General features: G+C 47.2%; 1 protein-coding gene across 2 annotated transcripts in view; it reads left to right on the plus strand.

Moving 5' to 3' along the window:
* The window catches only part of ptprr (protein tyrosine phosphatase receptor type R), a 281259-nt gene that overhangs the window by 255242 nt on the left and 11933 nt on the right, over positions 1-14084 (plus strand). The window lies entirely within an intron of this gene.

Consider the following 14084-nt stretch of genomic DNA (forward strand, 5'->3'; position numbering starts at 1 on the left):
GGGGAATGGAGGCACCAGCGTCAGGTTTTTATAAAGGAGTAATGAGCACCTGCGCGACCACTTGCTGGGGGGGGGGGGTGCGTTCGATCACGGGAGGCTGTTAGATAGGGAGTCCCTCCCGTTAATTGCTTGGAGATTGGCCTTCAGTGGCAATTAAGGCAATTAAGTGGTTTCTTGCCACGCTGCAGCGGGTTCCAGATCTCGGCAATGGGAGCGAGACGGTAGATCGCAAACCGATCGGCACCATCCGCGTTTCTCCTTTTTTGGCCTCCCCCGCGATCTAACGGCCTCATCGTACTCTCACTTTAGCGCAACAAAGCCATTAAATTGTGCCTTTAAAATGCAAGATGTGGGTTTAATATCCCACCCAAAGCATGGCTGTTTTATGTGCCATGATTGCTTTCAGACATTTTAACTTAGAAAGGGAAGGAATGGTGACAGTGATAGATTTGACCTGTTTTGCGTTTAGTCTTGTTCATCCTACAGGGCGACGGTGACCATGTTCATCATCTGGGGTGTTCGGTAGGGTACCTGTGAGTACATAGGTGTCTACTAAGGCCAATCTGCACCCAGACAGTCTGCTGTTAATAGGGCAGGATACCACAGAGGATTGGATGAGTTGCCAGCTCTGGACTTCCTCTCCTTCTGCTCCTTTGCTGCTTCTAATGTGTCCATGCTTTCAAAGGAGGCTGCACCATTTTTGAATGTGATTTTGCCAGATGCAGCAGCGATCCTGGGCAAGCACCCCCCTCAGAATTAGAAGTCGATGTCAAAACGCCTCAGCAAAGCTTCAGAGTGTCCTTGTAGTGTTTCTATTGACTGCCACGAGGCAACTCCCAGACTCTAGCTCTCCATTGAAGATTCATTCTGTCAGTGAGTGTCAGGCATTCTGACTACATGGCAGCCTCAGTGACCATCTCAGTGGATGCCACTCTGGTGAGCAGCTCAGCATCTGCTATTTTGTCCTGCCATCTGATCTTCAGGAGCTTCCAAATGCAGCTCGAGGGAATGTGGTCCATCGTCCTGGCTCTGGTACAATGTCCAAGTCTCGCATACACAGAGCCAGAGCGGTCAGAACTATTGCTCTGTAGACTTTCAGATTGGTAGACAGACATGCTCCAGTTCGTTCCCAGACTGATGCTCAAATGTTGCTTCTTCGGCAATTCTTGCGTGTGACTCATCATCAATTTAGACAGCTCAATCAAGAGAGAGGGAGAGTGAGAGAGCGAGAGAGGGTGTGCTGCCGAGATAAGCAAACTTATCCTCTGCTGACTGTTTCTGGTTATGGATTGAAACATCCACAAAAAAAAGGCTTCTTTTTTCCTTTATTCTTTCATGGGATGTGGGCATCGCAGGCAAGGTCAGCATTTGTTGCCCATCCCTAATTGCCCTCGAATTGAGCGTTAATTATTTTTGAAGAGTCAACCACATTGCTGTGGATCTGGAGTCACATTGCTGTGGATCTGGAGCAAGACCAGGTGAGGACGGCAGATTTCCTTCCCGAAACGACATTAGCGATCCAGATGGGGTTTTACAACAATCGACAACGGTCACAATGAGACTTAATTCCAGATTTTTATTGGATTCAAATTTGGCCATCTGCCGTGGTAGGATTTGAACCCAGATCCCCAGAGCATTACTGGGTGTCTGGATTGCTAGTCCAGTGACAATAACACTACATTACTTCAGTTTTATTTGTACATTATTTCAGTTTCCATTGTGCTGACTGTAAAGCCAAAGTTGTCACATGCATCGGAAAACAAGTCAGTGCTACACTGCACGTCTAACTCTGAACTGACAGCTAGTGCACAGTCATTAGCAAAGAGGAAATGACAAAGTATGTATGTCTTTGAAGGCCTTGGTCTTTGTCTGGAGTCATCAAAGATTGAGAAATTTCCAATCCACGCAGCATCTGATTTCAATGCCAGGATCACCATCATGGTGGAGAAAAATCCTGCTGAAGAGGGTTGGCACTAGAACACATTATTAGTGACTGGGACAGGGTCAGAAGACTCACCATACTCAAGCCATGTACAAGCAGGCCGCCATGGAACAGTCAAACCATTGTGATGAATTTCTCCGCTCAGCCAAATTCCACATAACCTTCCAAAGGTCTTGGTCAGGTCGAGATGTAGAGGTCCATGTTCTCTTCTTGGCATTTCAGCTGGAACGGTCTAACAGCAAACACTATATCCACGCTTTGTAAACTTTTTCAAAATCCACACTGACACTCCAGCGACAGAGTCTGGTCGAGATGTTGCACTAAGGGATTCAGAAAGATGCTGCGGTGGATTTTGCCAGTGAAGGAGAAGTGGGATGTTGCTCTATGATTACCTTAAGATTGATGATTTCTTTTCCACTTCTACAGTTGGAAATTAGAGACATTCCTGTTGGCTCAGGCGAGAAAGCCAGCATGAAGCTAGAAGGCTGTACAGCAGGCTTTTCCCGCCATATTGATCATCACTCTGTGCAATTTCAAAGGGGAAGCAAGATTTATAACGTCAGCTGGAGGGGAGGGACCTAAGATAGCCAACAGGGGCAGGAATCCTGAGATCAGGTGCCATTTGTAAAGGGTGCCCCCATCTTGATTTAAATAAAAGGCACCCTCGCCCACCCCATGGACATTGAAACTCCAGGGACACCCCCATGGAAATCGGGACCACCTACAAAGAAGGGCACAACCCCCACCCCCCCACCCCACGGATAAAGGGTAAGGAGAACCCCCACCACATTCAGAAGAGCAACTGAAATGAAATGAAAATCGCTTATTGTCACGAGTAGGCTTCAATGAAGTTACTGTGAAAAGCCCCTAGTCGCCACATTCCGGCGCCTGTTCGGGGAGGCTGTTACGGGAATCGAACCGTGCTGCTGGCTTGCCTTGGTCTGCTTTCAAAGCCAGCGATTTAGTCCAGTGTGCTAAACTGCCCTGGCATGGATAAAGCGAACCCCCCGCATTGGAGCTCCCCAAAGGCCGCCTGGCAGTGTCACTTAGCAGTGCCCCTTGGCAGTGCCCTCAGCAATGCCTTGTTGAAATTTGCTTTTGAAAATCAGTAATGTTTCGCAGTGGTGTGACATCACTGGGTGGGAAGTCACGATGAGAGTGGACGTAGTGATGTCAAGACTGCTACTGTAAGGTTAATTCATGTAAATCAAGCTCATCCCCTTCCCGGGTGTGAACATGATTACACCATCTGTGGGGGGGGGGAGAGATCGCCCGCACAAATACAATTTTTGACGTCTCATAACATTTAGCCTAGATTACGGGATTAGTGCCCTAGGTCAACGGGGGTATTAGATTGCGGCCACCGTTGCAATGCTGCAAGTAGGAAGTCAAGAATGGTCCACAAGTGATCAGAGAGCAAACCGTTGTCACTGGCCTGCCTCCAGCTTCCCAAGTCAGCCTCCCAAATCCATTCAGGGTAATCGGTTACCTAGTCAGCCAACCATCAAATTTTTGCTCAGTGTCACAAGTGTATAACGTCCAGGAGAGGTGACTCATTTCCTCCTCCACTCAGCCCCACTACGCCTGTAGCTAACGCACTAAAAATGAAATATACTTTAACGGTTTGGCTCACAGTCACCTCAAACTCACCCTCTCCCACACATTGGCAGTGAAAATGTGAATCCGGTGTAAAAGCAACAACTTGGGAATTAGTTCAAATTGGGGTTGAGAGTTGTTCCTATTTGTGACATTCAATTCTCGGGTCACTCACTGGCAATGATAATATCAACTTACATTATGCTAATATTGAGAATGTGTAAAATGCTGAACATTAAATTATTGCACTCATTCTGCGAATGTGTACTTCTAGTTCGCACATCTTGAATCCGGTCTTTCATTGAGTTAGTTTGGCATTAAATGTTTTGAAGATCTCTATTTGGTCTATTTAGATTCTCGCCTTCCTTGGCTGGAATATGCGTGAGACAATTTGTCAAAATATTTTACTTCATTAAACCAAATTTAAGCATTAGATAAAAACATTTTTATTGGGTTTTTTGTGATACATCGCACAGTATAAATACACACAGGATGATTAGACTTTTGCAAAGGGGGGCACCAATGTTATTTACATTTCGGTCATTGTTTTGTTATTTACATGGGTTCAGATCATATCTTCTTTTCGTTCTTGTTTCCTTTCCTCCTTGCTGCGTTCGCTGTGACCTTTGTGGAACCCTGTGTTTCCTTTCCCGCATGTGTTCCTCTCTCTTTTCTCACGCTTGGTTCCCCTCTTTGTTGTTCCCGCCCTTCACCCCCTTCCACATCCCCACCCCTCCCCCCTTCCCTTCTGCCCCCATCTTTCCCGCTGGATTTGGCTTCGTTTTCTTGTTTCCCCGGGTCCTCCCCACCCCCTCGTTCCTTTTGTGTCTTTGCTACTTTCTCTTTGATCCTGGCTACTTTGTTGCTGGCCACAAACAGGTACCGGATCAGCTGGGTGAATGGCTCCCCTGTGGATGCCATCGTCCGACCCACAGATGGCGAATTTGATTTTCTCCATTTGGAGAAATTCCAATAGGTTGGACAGCCAGTCTGCAGCTTTAGGTGGTGCTCTGGACCGCCAACCGAGCAGGATTATGCAGCAGGCGATCAGGGAAGCAAGGGCATCGGCCGTTCTCCCCATGAACAGATCTGGCTGGTCTGATACCCCGAAGACTGCTACTTCCGGGCATGGCTCCATCAACATCCCTGTCACTTTGGACATTCCTCGAAGAAGGCTATCCAGTACCCGGCAAGTCTGGGATAGCACCAGAACATGTGGGTGTGGTTGGCCGGGCCTCCATGGCACCGTTCACATCTGCCCTTCATCTCCGGGAAGAACCTACTCATTAGGGTTGCAGTAAAGTGAGCTCTATGTGCCACTTTTAGTTGTGTTAGGTTGAGTCTTGTGCATGTAGAGGTGGAGTTGACCCTGTGCAGTGCTTCGCTCCAGAGTCCACACCCACTGAACCCCGTCTTCCTCACACTTTTTCCTTGTCGCGTCCAGATGGCGTCGGCCCTCTCTATCAGCCGTCCGTACATGTCACTACAGTTCCCTCTACCTAAGATGTCCGCGTCCAGTAATTCCTCTTGCAGTGACTGTCGCGGCGGTCATGGGCATGTCCTTGTTTCCTTCCGCAGGAAGTTTTTAAGCTGCCAATACCTGTATTCGTTGCCCCCTGCTAATTGAAATCTTTCTGTCAGTTCGTCCAATGTTGTGACCCTACCGTCGGTGTATAGATCTCTCACTGTCAATGTCTCCCCGTCCTGTCTCCATCTTTTAAAGGAGGCGTCTGTGAGCACGGCAGAGTACCTGTGGTTGTTGTAGACGGGGGCCTCATCGGACATTCCGATTAGGCCGAAATGTTGTCGTAGCTGGTTCCAGGACTGAAGCGTTGCCACCACCACTGGGCTTTTTGAGTACTTCTTGGTGGGGATGGGAGTGCCGCCGTGGTGAGAGCCCGGAGGGCGGTCCCCTTGCAGGAGTCCTCCTCTGTGAACACCCGCTCGGCTTCTGGCCCCTTTATCCATCCCATTATTCTTTCTGCTGTCGCTGCCCAGTGGTGGTATTGCAGTTTTGGGAGGGCAAGGCCCCTGCCGGATTTTGTTTCCTGCAGGACCTTCTTTGGGATCCTTGCATTTCGCTCTCCACCCCCAACACGAATGCCATAGTTTGTCCAGTGAGTTGAAAAAGGCCTTGGGGATATAGATCGGGATGGATCTAATTCGGAAGAGGTATCTGGGCAGCACGTTGATTTGGATCATCTGCGCTCTCCCCACCAGGGAGAGTGGGAGTGTGTTCCATCTCTGCAGGTCCTTCTTAACGTCCTCTGTCTGACTGGTGAGGTTCCATTTGTGGACCCCTGTCCAGTCGTGGTGATTTGTACAGCCAGGTAGCAGAATATGTTCCCCGGGCTTGTTTGAACGGCAGGCCCACCAGCTCTGCACCCCCCCCCCCCCCCCCCCCCCCCCCACACCCCTTGCGCGTTCACCGGGAAAATCTCGCTTTTGCTCATGTTGAGTTTGTAGCCCAAAAAGGCACCGAACATCTTTCAGGAGCGCAACGATTCCTTCCATGCTGCTTTGTGGAGGAGCAGATCACCTGTATAGAGCGAGATTCTGTGCTTTCTGCCTCCTCTCCGGGTACATTAGATAAAATTAACTTATTTAACAAATCCTGAAATAGTAAAATCTACTTTGCAATCCCTCCTTGAATTCATTGCAATTTAGTTATTTGTTTGGGAAACTAACTGGGTGACCAATCTTGGTGCAGAATTTGACCAACCCACAGGAGGTGGGGTGGAATCTGGGAGGGGGTGGCGCTAAAATAGCAGGGGGCCCCATTGGAACGTGTCCCTGATGCATTCCCATCCCTGGAGACTTTGCCAGTGGTGGACTAGGTCAGCTGTCTGCTGCACAGAGCTGGGCAGCCATTTACTCCATTGAACGCCTCACTTAGGCCTCATTTTGAGCTAGCAGCAATGTATTACTGGCATAGAAACCCCAAAGGCAGAATCGCAGGATGAAAGGATTCCCCTCCACCCCGCTATCTTTACTGCCTTGGGGAATACAGTGTTGCTGTGTTGGCCAATGAGGATGCCTTCATGTTCAGCTGTCCTCCTGTTTTTTGACCTGCCTCAGTATCTGTTTGGAGCTGCAGCATCAAATACGACAACATATTGGGAGGCCGCCTTCCAGACTATTATGTCGCTGGTCTTGCTGTCAGCCAGTGCTGCCTCGGGATTTGGTCTCGATAAGGGGGTCCTGGAGCCCATTGGAACATCCAGTCCAAGGGAGCGGCTGAGCATACACACCATCCTCAATATGGTGCTGCCGAGCCTGCCTGACCAAATGGAGTAGTGAAAAATGTAGCAAGACAGCTGCCACCTTTTCAAGATCATAGGACCCAGACATCCACCCCTGACAACACTCTTGCAAGCTGTGAGGGAAGTGGGCAGTTAGCAGGGTCTCATGCATGTGGGGGGGGGTTTAATCTGGAACAGCAACAGCCCCGACCTTCCTGGCGAGGCTGTGAAGAATACTCCTGTTCCTTCCTACTTCACAGTGAAATGTTTAGCACGTCATACAGCGGCCACTTCTTCCTCCAGATCAGCACTAAGTGACAGGTCAGCTAGGGTTAGTCAGCAGGTAAAACGTCATTGGAGTCCTATATACATCATAGAACGCTGAATTGTACGAAGGCCTGAGTCTCCCGCCTAATTTGGACTTTCCAGCCCTTCCTGACAGCGGGACCTTCTGGCCCCACCAAAGGGGTCCCACTAAATGTGCTGAACAAATTGGGCTGTTCGTGATGGTGGCCACTGGATGACAAATGCCACCATGCAGAAGCATCGTTGTAGCCTGCGACCCCACAATTATCTCTGATTGAACAAAGGCTGAATGAGTTTCTGCGTTTTCTAATTTGAATGAAGTCTGTTACGGCAATTCAGATCTTGACTGGAATTGTAAGGAGTTCAGTGAATGGTGCCGACAAACTGGGTACATTTGCAGTTGAGCGGTTCTGTGGGTTTTGATAGCTCTTCTTTGCATAGTTGACACGTGACTAAGTGGAATTTAACCCTATTTAATCAAGATGAGGGAGCCTGTCACTGTTTATCAAATAATTCTTGACAGTTATTCATCTAAATCTGCCGCAAAATGCGTGGTTGTGTTTTACAGTATGCCTGTTGCTAAATGCAGAGATGTTGTTGCCAGACTGATCAACAGCCTACGTTTATAGCAGACATTAGTCATTTAGATTTCTGGTTTTCTGCATGCTTCGGACGTTAAGTTCCAGAATTGAGTCATATTCTGTCACTATTCCAGTATTTACACAACCCAACACAAGTGAGATTATAGCACGCTCTTCACAAAGTCAGTAAACATGTTAAATGAAAAAGGGTTAGAGACGATACAAGTTCAGGGGTTTGTTTTCCCATAGGATGATATCCCATTCTCCATTCAAGCGATCGGGAAAATTCCAAGTGGAAACAAAATTAAGATGGAAGGGCAGATCGGTGGCCATCAGTGTACACATATCTCCTCCATTTCCTTAACTCATGACCAACATGAATAAAACCCTCAAGCAGATCCATCACCCGAACCTCTCATTGCAGAATGACAGATGAGAAAGGAAAATGGACTGGCTTTAAAAAGCCAGGTTTGATTTCAAGATGCATGCATCATTTAAAAAAAAAAGAATATCTAGATTTTAAGGGGGAGTTTTCCTTTTTAAAGTAAGGCTTTGTCAAGTCAGGAATCAGCTGTGTGATTTCTAAAAATTATTATTTCAAACTGAATGAATCCAAAATGAATACAAAATGAATCTCAGATGGTCCTGTCTGTAATTGCAGGAATGTTGGGGCGGAGGGAATTTTCTATCCTTGCGTCACGTCTGTGGAACTGAGGCTGCTACCGAATGATTAGACAGGATGTAGTGCAGTCAGTTAACATTAGTGACAGGAAAAATGATGCACTTTGTGTGGCCGTGTGATCTGTCCCAGGACGTTGTTGCTATTGAGGACAGACCTGGAGAATGAAGCAATATATTGGGGAAGGATACATTTCTGCCGTGGAAATATCGAATATTAAACTTGGCCTGTTGATACGAATGGCTGAGATTTTAAATATTCTGTAAAGTTTCAACTGTAACATAGGCCCTCAAAAATTAATCCCCTCAGAAACTTTGGGTGGAATTTTCCAGCCCCACCAGTGGCAGGTTTTGTGATGAACAGGAGAGGCAAATTCAGAATGAGGCCAAACGGCCTCATTCTCGCCGACGGAAGAATGAGTCGGAATATTCCCCTGGCCACTTTAATGGCAGATCGGCATTCATGTCGGGCCAGGGGGGTGCGGGGTGGAGCATTTGCATGCAATAGCATGTCATGAATACTCATTAAAAATTGAACTTGCCAGAATCACGAACCCCCTCCTAATTATGTACCAAGCCAGCAGAAAATTAGACCAGTCCAAATTGCGGTTAGATATAAGCGGCGTGCAACTTCCCATCCTCGTTTCACTTGTGACTGAAGTGAGTCCGACATTCAAAACCAACCTGCGACAGTGCTGCTTCAGGTCATCAGTGATGCCAGCGTGACTCACTCTGGTGAGAGGGGTTGCCCATCGTGGCTGCCTCGGGTGTTGAGCCGGGCTGCTGACCGTGGTTGCCACGCTACGTCGGCAAGGCAGCATTGTGTGCTGCAAATCGCAGATGGGCCTGCACTCTAAAACAAAGACCAGCATGATAACCAGGAGTCAGATGGTGAAGGGGATTTGGTAGGGTTGGGGATGGGGGGGGGGGGGGGGGGGGATGACAGAGATGCAAGAGCGAAATGGGCTTTGGGAGGGTAGTGTGAGGGAAACAGTGGCAAGCAGAGGAACGCCTGACATGTAACAGTAGAATGGAGACACAGGAGAGGTGGTTGGCATTTGATTTGCATGAAAGGAGAGGAATGCACGCAGACTTTGGAGTACGAAAGAGGGGAGGAATCAGTGTGGCACAAGAGGGAATGGTTACACCGAAGCTAATGGAAAGGCTCAGAGAAGGGAAAGGGTCTTGGGGTCATTCTTTGAAAAGCTGGCGAGCTGAGCGAAAGACAATCATAGCCCTTGGACAGATGCAAAGAGGTCGGGGTGAAAGATTAAAGGCAATCTCGGGGCTCTGTGGGGTCATGCTAAAGGGCTAGGCATGGCACACATATCATGTTCCCAGGGAGGGGCAAGGACTTTGTACTCAATGGGGAGCTCTGACATGGGGAGGGCTGAAGCTGCTCTCAAAGTTAAATGCAACACCATCATCTTGAGGCCCCAAAGTTGTGACGCAGTTTAAAATCGAAACTGCAAGGGAGGGGCCTGGGGCACTGTGAGACCCGGGCCCTAAATGAGGAACCCTCACATAGGGAGAGCCAAAATGGAAATGGATTCTGAGCAGATAGAATTCAGGAAAAGATTATTAAGAAGGAGCATTGACATTTGGAGCACTTCATAGAAACATAGAAATGTATGGGAGAAGAAATTTCTCATCTCTGTCCTAAATGGTGTATCCCTTATCCTCAGACTGTGACCCCTGGCTCTGGATGCGCCCACCATCGGGAACATCCTTCCACCCTACCTAGTCTGGTTAAAATGTTATAGGTTTCTATGAGATCCCCCCTCATTCTTCTGAACTCCAGCAATCCTAACCGATTCAATCATCTCCTCACATCAGTCCCGCCATCCCAGAAATAAGCCTGGTAAACTACTCCTGTAGTCGAATCCTTCGCAATGAAGGCCAACATACCATTTGCCTTCTTTACCGCCTGCTGTAGCTGCATGCTTACCTTCAGTGACTGGTGTACGAGGACACCCAGGCCTCGTTGCATATTCCCCTCTCCTAATTTATGGCCATTCAGATAATAGACTGCCTTCTCGTTTTCTCTACCAAAGTGGACAGACTCGCCTTCAACGTGAGACTGCAAGAGTCATTAGGTTCACAGTGAAGTTGATCAATTTGAGCATTAACAGAGAGGAATGTGGAATTGTAAATTCAGCCAACACGAAGGGAGCACAGCTGTTGGATATCTGCAAGATGATCAATGAAAGTCTTGATGGAGCTTTCTGCAGTTGGCATGGCTAAGGGCCCAAAAGCCACCCAGTCATTCCAAAAGTGCAGGTTAGGCACAATCAGCCTACCCGATCAGACATAGTAGAAGTGCATTTGGTAATGTTGAATATATCTTTGATGCGCTTAAGCCTCTTCCATTCTCTCTGGGATTAAGATGTCAAGTAGCTGGGGTGGGTGTTTGTCACCTAGATCTGTGAGATTGCGCCTCAGCAGGAATGCCCGTTCAGGCAAAGCACAGACACAGCTCTAGAGCATGACAGTGGCTTTCCGGTAGTGATTGGGAGACCTGCTATAGTTGCCCGATACACTTTAATCTGTTGGGTCTCTGTCCACATGGAGAAGGAGAATTGAATAATGGAGTGTGCGCTCAATGCCTCCTCCTTACTGGCAGTGAAGCAATTGAAGAGGGGTAAAAGGGCCTGGCTCCACCTAGCACAGCTTCGAGAAGAGGCCCAGCCTGAGGGGAGCCCCAGCAAGACCTGGAAAATGAGGAGGTCAGACCCATCCCACAGAGGTGACTCACATAATGAAGAGTCTCCTGCAGATGCCGCTCCTATTTGGAGATGAACAAGACACAGTGCCACACCTGTCTATGCTTGTTGAGAAATGTGGGGACTCTTATCTGCCACACGTTGCAGGAGGGGCCAGCACCACATTGACTGGGAGGACATCCCTGGTCAGTTTCCCTGAAGGTCACCACCACACTCAATTTATTTGCCAGTAGGTGGCCCAGGGATCTCTCCATCCTCATTGCATAAATGTATCAAGGAGGTAATGGAGGTCCTCTACTGTAAGGCTCATTATTACTGAATGAAACTAGCCAGGCTGCTAGATTGCTGGGTTTTGCTTCAATCTCTGGCTTCCCTGGAGTACAAGGTGCAATCGAATGCACACATTTGGCTTTGAGGGCTCCATGGTTGCAGCTCCTGATGCTCATTAATAGGAAAGGGTTCCGCTCACTAAACAATCAGCTGGTGTGCACATCATGCACATTTATGCCAGATAACCTGAGAGTTTACATGACCCAAACATCCTGAGGCACTCCCAGCTGCCTCAGATATTTGAAAGGCCACGGTACTTACAGAGCTGCCTGCTTGTTGATAAGGGTTACCCACTCATGACACCCATGCATTATCTTCAAAAATGCCTCCGAGGAAAGATACAATGTGGTGCATAGTTCGAAGACTCATCATGACATTGACATCCTCAAGTTGACATCCTCGAATAATAATTATATTATTATTATTGTGCTTCCGATGCTTTGACTGGGGCTCTGCAGTACTCTTCACAAAGGAGGTCTTGCAGCATCTTGGTCAATTCCACCCTGCACAACGTGGTGCTTCAAAGGGAACTCACTGCCAGAGGGAAACATGAAGGAGGCTGAGAACTCCTCAGGCAATGAAGAAGTGGAAGGGGAAGCTGATAAGACAACATGAGTGGTAGATGTGGTAAGCACAGATAACTCAATGGTGCCTTTTAATGACTACCACCATACAATTTTTAATCACTTTAAGTAAAGAGATCAACACATCACACTGACATTAGACAAGGGGCGAGTAACTAACATGAGTCGGCTATACATCACGTGAATGTGAGACTCACAAAGGGAGCTGATCATTAAGTTGGAGCTTGGTGACCCTTGCAATAAGAGGCCAAAATAGACGCAGATGTACGGTGCATTCAAATGACAAGACCATTGTCCTAAACAGCAAATATACTTAGGAAGGTGCATGATGTACACAGTGAGTGAACACCCATGACGCCAAAATGGGATCAAGGTTTCTTAATATTTCTTAGCCTACCTCAATGTCTTGGTGGACCTCCAATATCCACAGCAGAGGTGGAGACAGCCTGCTCACTGTTACACCCTTTGTCTTTGATGACATTGCCGCATGTCCTCTGGAGGGCCTCGGCCTGCTTTTAGTCTCTTGCTGTTGGATAGGTGCATCCTCCTCAGCCTGTGCAGCTGAAGGTGATGAGGGGATTTGATTCGGCTGAACACTCATGAAGTGATGGAGTGAAGGTCTGAACACAAATCCAGCAGAACCTGCTGGATCTGGGTCGTCAAGGTGGTCACCACCCTTCCTATGGAGACTTTGAGGTGCTCTCATTTGGAGCCACAACGTCAGACAGAATGAGGAAGGACTCCTCCAGCCTTCAAACCACAATGTTGACTACCTTTCGCTACTCTGCCTGTTGTTCCACTGGAGTATAAAAGTAGAGAAATGTTGTTGCAATTGTATAGGGTGAGAGCACATCTGGAGTATTGTGTCCAGTTTTGGTCTCCTTAATTGAGGAAAGATTTGGTGTCATTGGAGGCAGTTCAGAGGAGAGTCACCAGAATGAATCCAGGGATGAAAGGGTTGACGTATGAGGAGAGAGTAAAGTTTGGTCTCAGACTCGCTGGAGTTTAGAAGGATGAGAGGGGATCTGATTGAGGTACATAAGACACTAAAAGGGAATGATAAAGTAAACGTTGACCAAATGTCTCCCCTTGTATGGCAATCTGGAACGAGAGGTCACAGATATAGGTTGAAAGGCGGTAGATTTAGAACTGAGATTAGGAGGAACTACTCCTCACAGAGGGTAGTGAATTTGTGGAACTCGCTGCCCTGTAGTACGGTGGAAACTGTGTCCTTAAATGATTTCAAGAAGGAGATAGATTCCATACATGAAAAAAATACATAGGGCAAACATAAAATACACAATGTTAATACATTGGCACAGGCATTGGGTGAAGCATACAGGAGTGTAATACTAAAAGTACATGGGGAACAGTTATGGAGATGGGTTTGAGACCAGGAAGAGATCAACCATGATCTGATTGGATGGCGGAGCAGGCTCAAAGAGTTGAATTTCCTACTTCTGCTCCTAATAACTATGTTCCTATGCTCCTAACTAGGCAGTTGTTTTTTTCAGCGGCATAGGTAGAAATATTAAAGTGATCAATGTAACACGGATAATGAGAAAAATGAGGAACTAGTTAGGAGTGCCCTCAGTGTTGGCGAGGCTTTGCAATGAATGGATTATTGGAATGACTATCATTAGGAGAGTAAATGAAAAATTGATTCTAAGTAAAGACAGAAAGGGGGAGTAATCCTGAGGTATGAGTCAGTTGACATCAGATTATTTTTGTAGTTCACAAGCAAGAGGAATGCCTTGATGTAAGGATGGGATTTTGATGAGAAATTTGGAAGAACAGTAACTGATGAGGATCTAGAATGGTGATGAAGAGTGGTAGAGGATGAGGAGCTTAAAGAGCAAAAGGACCAGGTATGATGGTATCTGAAGATGAGGGCCACATTTTTAGGGTGGGGAATATAGTTTAAGTGCAAAAAGATTTGGTAACTTCAGCCACCTTATGTGCACTGAAATATGATAAGGTTGCAGATGGAGATGTCCTAATTTTTTTGAGAACAGATCTTTCGCAGCATCATGTGCAGGGTAAGAATTAAAAACTAGGTCTTGAAAATGGGAAAAAAATATGAAGCCAGTTAATTTCTAACT

The sequence above is a fragment of the Scyliorhinus canicula genome, chromosome 20 (genome assembly GCF_902713615.1).
Source record: "Scyliorhinus canicula chromosome 20, sScyCan1.1, whole genome shotgun sequence".
Lineage (NCBI taxonomy): Eukaryota > Metazoa > Chordata > Chondrichthyes > Carcharhiniformes > Scyliorhinidae > Scyliorhinus > Scyliorhinus canicula.